This window comes from Vespa velutina, chromosome 10 (genome assembly GCF_912470025.1).
Source record: "Vespa velutina chromosome 10, iVesVel2.1, whole genome shotgun sequence".
NCBI classification, from domain to species: Eukaryota; Metazoa; Arthropoda; class Insecta; order Hymenoptera; family Vespidae; genus Vespa; species Vespa velutina.
The window spans coordinates 3,533,356-3,540,855 of NC_062197.1; the positions used below are offsets into that span (position 1 = coordinate 3,533,356).

General features: G+C 27.3%; 2 long non-coding RNA genes across 2 annotated transcripts in view; both read right to left on the reverse strand.

The window, feature by feature from the left end:
* Nucleotides 1-4,342: 4,342 nt before the first annotated feature.
* The window catches only part of LOC124951983, a 14,974-nt gene continuing 11,816 nt past the window's right edge, over nucleotides 4,343-7,500 (reverse strand). The window contains exon 2 of the long non-coding RNA XR_007101782.1: nucleotides 4,343-4,760. This is a non-coding gene — a long non-coding RNA (uncharacterized LOC124951983). The remainder of the gene's footprint in view (nucleotides 4,761-7,500) is intronic.
* The window catches only part of LOC124951984, a 2,107-nt gene continuing 96 nt past the window's right edge, over nucleotides 5,490-7,500 (reverse strand). The window contains exons 1-2 of the long non-coding RNA XR_007101783.1: nucleotides 5,778-7,500; nucleotides 5,490-5,655 (exon numbers count right to left, since the gene is read on the reverse strand). The exon at nucleotides 5,778-7,500 is cut by the window's right edge and continues 96 nt beyond it. This is a non-coding gene — a long non-coding RNA (uncharacterized LOC124951984). The remainder of the gene's footprint in view (nucleotides 5,656-5,777) is intronic.

A 7,500-nucleotide genomic window follows, 5' to 3' on the forward strand; every position in this document is an offset into this window, starting at 1 on the left:
TTTCTATCTTTCTTTTTCTCTCTTTCTTTTTCTCTTTTTTTCTTTTTTCCTTTTTTTTTTTTTTTTCTATTCTATACGAAAATATTCGACCTCGCGCACAACGAAATTATTCGTCGCTTTTTTTTTTTCCTTCTCGATATCATCAGTATCACGTAGGTACATACGTATATGCCTGTTGTTTTAATCTTGTTTCTATATATATATATAATTAAAAAAAAAAAAAAAAAAAAAAAAAAAAAAAGAAAAAAAAAATGGAGAGAAAAAATGTCGTAGCTTTCTTTTATTTCTATATATATATATATATAATTTCTTTTTCCCTTTTTTCTTTCTCTTTTCTTTATAAGCAGCTTATCTCTCATTCGATTATCCATACCTCAATCTTCCTATAGAAAAATGTTATATATGTGTGTGTGAATATATATATATATATATATACTTTATAATTATTTTTTCAATAACAAGTTTGATCTCGCTATGTTAAACCAGATCGTTCGAATTTAATTTTAACAAAAATATTATTCTTTCTTTTTTACGTAGAATAATTTTTTTCTCTCTCCATCCCTCCTTCCCTCTCCCCCGCCTCTCTCTCTCTCTCTCTCTCTCTCTCTCTCTCTCTCTCTCTCTCTCTCTCTCTCTCTCTCTTTCTCCCCCGTTTTATTTCGAGGTCTCGTTTCCGTCAGAATATTTTTTTTTTTTAAAGGTAGCATATAATTTCTTTTTTCTTTCTTTTTTTTTTTTTTTTTTTTTCTTTTAAATAACAAGTTTTTCCTCAAGTTCAGTCCGTATTAATCTCGTTGCAACGGGGAAAAATATTATTATTATTATTCTTTTTTTTTCTTTTTTCTTTTTTTTTTTTTTTTTTTTGGATAATTATTTCCTTTTTTTTTTTTTTATATCCCAACGAATTTATTTTCGTCAATGTGTTTGCTACTGTCCATACGTTCGTTCATCTCGTTTATACAGAAATATTACTTTTTCAGATAAATTATTTTCTTAACGAAGAGTCCCATCAACGTTTCTAGATTATCCGCGTACGAATCTAGTTTCTATGAAAAAAAAAAAAAAAAAAAAAAAAAAAAAAAAAAAAAAAAAAAAAATATTATAGATATTTAGAAAAAATTATTCCTCCGAATTGTCTCTGTATGCTCTTAATTATACTTTCTTCCAATAAAAATATAATTCTTTTTTTTCTTTTTGCATTTTTATTCTTTTTTCTTTGTTTTTAAATATCTCTCACTTTAATTAATACGATAGAAAAAAAAAAAAAAAGGGAGAGAGAGAGAGAGAAATGAAAAGGAAGAAAGTCAAAATAAAATTGTTTAGAAAATATTATACATACGTTTGGTACACGACGCAATATCCTGGGAGACGTATCGAATTCTCATTTTGTTTGAATTTCTTGTGAAAAAAGGAAAAATAAAAAATAAAAAATAAAAAATAAAAACACTACTCGATCCTCCTTCTTCCTCTTCCAATTCGATTGAACGTAGCAAAAAAAAGTCACGATAATTTTCGATAATTAACTATCATACGTGCCGTGACATCTCGATCAAATAAATAAAAAAAAAAAAAAAATATCGTGTCTTTTTATAATTAACAATCAACGAGAAACGATCGTATCATTCATTTTAAGACACGAGAAACAAATAAATGAATAAGCAACAAACGAATAAAAAATACACGATCATTGATCACAACAATTCGAACACTTTATAAAAATAACAACGAACGAATGCATCACTGCGATTAATAAAAACAAAAAAAATATATATATATATATATAAAAATTATATATAAATATAATAAAACGTAATTGTTCAAGGACAAATTGCTCAAAACACACACTTATTATGCGAACTCACAAGCACGTATGTATATATATACGCTTAAGAAGATAAATCTTTCAAAGAATTAAATCGATCGAAAATGTTTCGAATTAAACTCGCGATAACTCTCGAGTGACAGGATACGCATTAAAAAAAAAAAAAAAAAAAAAGAAAAAGAAAAAAAAGAAAAAAAAGAAAAAAAAAGAAAGAGAAAAAGAAAAGAAAAGAAAAAGAAAAAATAAATGAAGGAAAGAGAAAAGAGACACAGTGATAACGATAAATGCATCAATTGATCAACATCCATCAATATTACTTTCACACTAAAAATAAAACAGAAAAAAGAAAATATATATATATATATATGTGTGTGTAAAAATCAATCTCAGCGCACACGAATATTAAAAGAAAAAAAAAAGAAAAGAAAAGAACAAAACAAAACAAAAATAATAATAATAATAATAATAATAATAATAATAATAATAATAATAATAATAATAATAATAAACCGATATCGTGTCAATGGATATAATTAAAATTGTTCAGAGCGAATTGCACGCAAATGCATGAAAAATTTCATTGGAAATAAAAAAAGAAAAAAAGAAAGAAAAAAAAAAAAAAGAAACAAAATAAATAAATAAATAAATAAATGAATAAAAATAAACAAAAAAAGGGGAGAAAAGAAAAAAGAATAAAATTCACGCGAGAATAACAAATCAATCCTTCGTTATAATAATTCACGAACAAAGAAATTAATTTTCGAAAAAGGCGATGATAACGGTGATGATGTTAACGACGATGATGAAAATGATAATGATGATGATGATGATGATGATGATGATGATGATGATGATGAAGAAGAAGAAGAAGAAGAAGAGGAAGAGGAAGGAACAAAATCAGACACTCAGTTTCGATCTCCTCTCTGCTTACAGATCGGAGAGCAAGAAGCGTACTGTCGCGAACGGAGGCGCTGGCTATGAAAGTAAATATTAAAAGGCGATCCCGCCTCGTTCGTGCGAGATCAAGCGTGTACGCTCGCGCGTTAAGTGCCGAGAATGTATGTCACGTGGGTGCCAGTATATAAGATGTTCCTACCTATCTTTACATGTATATGTATGTATGTATATATATATATATATATATATGTACATATATTTATTTAAGTATATGTATATGTATGTAAGTGTGTGTCCCCCTCTACAGCATCCTTCTTCACTGGACCAGAAACGAACGAACGTACTTCTTCTTAAAGGATGTAGTATGTATGTATATACGTATATATATAGATACATGCATGTGTGTATTTATGTTTATACGTACGTACGTACGAACGTATTTCTTTGCCGTTAGAAACACTTTAGAGTGAAACATTATATTTGTAAACTCGATCGATCATGTACTACCCTTCAAATATCATTTTGTACGATTAGTTATATATATATATATTATGGCTTATATCTTAAACCATTTGTCGAAATAATAATATCTTAGAAAATTAATAGAACGAATCGATTTATCATAAAATAGAAAAGTTTTTATATAAGATGATTTTACAAATCATTGACACACACACACGCACATAGACACACACACACACGCACATAGACACACACACACACACACGTCTTCACCCTGTTTCTTGTGATTCTCTTTCTGAGCTTTCTTGTTAGAAAACTAGAATAATCGTGGTTTTAGAATAAGAGGAAAAAATAATTATCGTATGATCTCTCTTTCTCTTTCTTTCTCTCTTTTCGAAGAAAAAAAAAAAAAAAAAAGTATAATTAATTTTTCAAATCGCTTAAATACTATTGCCTCAATCTAACTCGATATATAATCCAATTATTTATTTAATATGTTTTTACGATCATTAAAAATTATTTAACATAAACAACACGCACAAATCAAATTATTATTATTATTATTATTATTATTATTATTATTATTATTATTATTATTATTGTTACTATTATTAAAAATTTTAATTACGATTTATACACATAATTTTTTTTATATTACAAATTGACAATAAAATATATATATATATATATATATATATATATATATACACGTATACATAAACGAACAGACATATTTGCAAACAAATTAAACAAAACTTGACATTTCTATCAGATAGATCTCTATATCTATATCCTATATATATATATACATATATATATATATATATATATATATATATATATATACACATACACGCATACACACGCATTTCATATATATAATACATATATATATATGTGTGTATATATAGATACCTGATTCAAGATCATCGTGATCGGCACCACGAAGACAGGAATGAAAGCTTCGTGAGAGTCTTCGTCCACCGGGCGAGGCACTTTCCGTCGAGGTTGCCTGCATGATCGATCGATCAATCGGCCGATCGATCGATCGCACCAACTCACCAAACACCTCAACACTTAGTAAATTCACTTTTCCACTAGTCTCGGTCCAACGCGATCAAAACGTCGACGTCGAGTCATTTCTTTCTTTCTTTCTCTCTCTCTTTCTTTCTTTCTTTCTTTCTTTCTATATCTATCTATCTCTCTCTCTCTCTTTCTTTCTTTTTCTACCTCTTTTAATTCGTGTCACGGATTTTATATTTGTTTATAGAAACGATACACGAGCAAATGGATCCAACGATCGTTAATTAAAACAAGTCATCTGTTAAACGATTAATAAACATTTAAGTAATCACGAAACAACAACCAACAACAACAACAACAACAACAACAACAACTTGAATTATCGCTGACCTCCAATCTCACTTTTACACTGAAAATATAATAAACTAGATTTCTTTTTTTCTTTTATTTATCTATATGTGCCTATTTTCTTTTTCTTTTTTCTTCTTTTCCTTCTCCTCCACTACTACCATTTCCTCCTCCTCCTCCTCCTCCTTCTCCTCTTCTTTTTCTTCTTCTTTGTACGAAGCAATGACGATTATTAATATTCTATCGAATTCTTTCATTCTTATCTTGACGAAGAAAAAAAATTTTTGTTTTCTCTAACGCTACACTTTTTTCCTTTTTTTTTTCAGATACGTTTATACATATATATATATATATATATATATATATATATATATATATATATATATAAACGTAAAATGATAAAACATTAATCACCGTTCTAATTATTATTAATTATTTGATGAGTAAATCGATGGGACATTAATACGCCAATCGTAACGTGAAACTACGCGGAATATCTGATAACGTTACCGACCTATTCCGCGGTTAGGATAGTACTGATCCGCGCTGTCCTTCGAACGAGCGCTTTGTTTACCTGTACGTACTGTAACACATTGTGTAGACTCGTTTCAATAACGTTTCCGTTGTATTTATATATATATATATATATATATATATATATATATATATATAATACGTACGTGTATTGTAAGTGTATTGTACGTACTTGTACACATTTAATGTGAATTACAATTTGTACAATACGTAGTAAGGATTCTATATCGATTTCTTTTATATAAAAGTAGTGAATTTATATATATATATATATATAGGAAAATCAATATACATTTATAATGCATACATGTATATATGAAATATATTTGTACATGATATATTTCATTGCAATAATTAAATAATAATTTACTTTACGTGAAAATGTTTTCGTTGTAATTTTGTCTATTTTTTTTTCTTCTTTCATTTTTTTTTTTTTTTTTTTTTTTTTTTTTTTTTTTTTTTAATCACCCCTTTTAAGAATTTCGATTTGACGAGATTATATCAAATACTGATTAGAAAACGTTTTAGATTTTCTCTTCGTTACATCTGCCTTTTACTGGATCTATCAGCTTTGAAATATGTCAACGACGAGTTAGTTACGAAGCAATAGCCACAACTAGCCTAACTATATATATATATATATATATATATATGTGTGTGTGTGTGTGTGTGTGTGTGTGTGTGTGTATACCTTTTAGACCGTGATCGAACTACTACCATCATTATCACACAACACAACCAACTATGGCAAATCGAAAGTGTAACTTTAAACGAGGATAAGAGAATTTTTATTGCGTTATATACGAACGAATCAAAAATATATTAGTCCTTCTCTTTAACGTATAATGACGAGACGATAACGTTTCATGGCATTCGTTAGATTTCTCCCTTCTTCTCCCTGTTTCCTTCAACTCATTAATCCTATCCCATAATTTTCCCATAACGATTTTATATTCGATTCATTTCACGTTTGTGGTATGTATCTACGTATGTACGTATAACACATCGCGAATGCGTACGAATTCAAATAACCTAAGAAGAGATAAATCGACGTTTACTAATAATATACAGGGATTTATTTGAGATAAGATCTTTCTTTCTTTTTTTTCTTTTTTTTTTTTTCGTTTATTTTTGTTTTTTCCTTCTTTATTTTTCTTTTCTTTTTTTACTTCGTCAAATTCTCTTTGAGGATTCTTTCATATATTTTTAAATATCTATACAATGTTTTTCAACGTACATCAAAATCGAATCGATTATTACGTGGAAAGGGGAGACTCGCGTTAGGAAAAAAAAGAAAAAAAGAAAAAGAAAATTTAATGATATTGTAACGATTTAATAAAGAGAGAGAGAGAGAGAGAGAGAGAGAGAGAGAAAGAGAGAGAGCTTCAGAATTATGAATCTGACAGTATTAATCTGTGAGTGAAAGAGGATATTGGAAAAATGTATGTTTTCTTTCTCTTTCTACTCTTTTCCTACTTTTTTTTTTCCTTTTTTTTTTTTTTTATATTATACATACATTTCTTTTCATATATACGCGCAAAAGATTGCAATTAGTTATCGGTATTTTATTGGTCATTAAAAAGAAAAGAAAAATAAATAAACTAAAAAAAAAAAAAAAAAAATAAAAAAAAAAAGAAAAAAAAAAGAAAAGAAAGAAATACAATCGCTGATACAATGAAAATATGAAAATAAAAAAAATATGGTGTAACGATCGAAAAGACCGAACGAAAATGTGTGAGCGTATGTAACATTTTAAATTACATGCAATTGCGTTTAAATCATCACTATGGCCAAGAAAACATGTCGAAATGGAGATCAAATCGAGAAATTCAATTGGCAATGTGTGAATCGACCTTTAAAATGTCTCTTCTTACGTTATATACGTCAAAGAATATTGTTTCTCTATCATTCTTTTTTTGTTCTCTTTTAATCTTATTTTCTTTTCTTTTTCTTTTTTTTTTTTTTTTTAGATATAAAAAAATTTTCACATTCTTTCGCATAATCTAAAAATCATTTTTTGTTCGAGGGATGTTTCTCACGGAGATTTATTTATTTATTTACTTATATATATATATTTATTTTTTTTGCTATTATCAAAAATAAGTGATTATAATTTAGCCAGAGATCCGTTCAAGTGATATCAACGGGTCAATTCGATTGTAAAATTCTTTTTATATCCTATCGAAAATATTATTGAAAACGTGACGAGAAAGTTATTTTTTTTTACGAAGGAAAAAAAAAGAAACGAAAAAAAGTAACGAAAAATGTTCAAATTTCACAACTTTTATCCCGAGAAATGAGACGAATCGTTGACAAAGAAAAGGAAAAAAAAAAGAAAAAAAAAAAAAAAGAAAAAAAAATATATTCGCTCATTTATTTTATCAAAGAGTTTTGACGGGGAAGAAAAAAAAAAT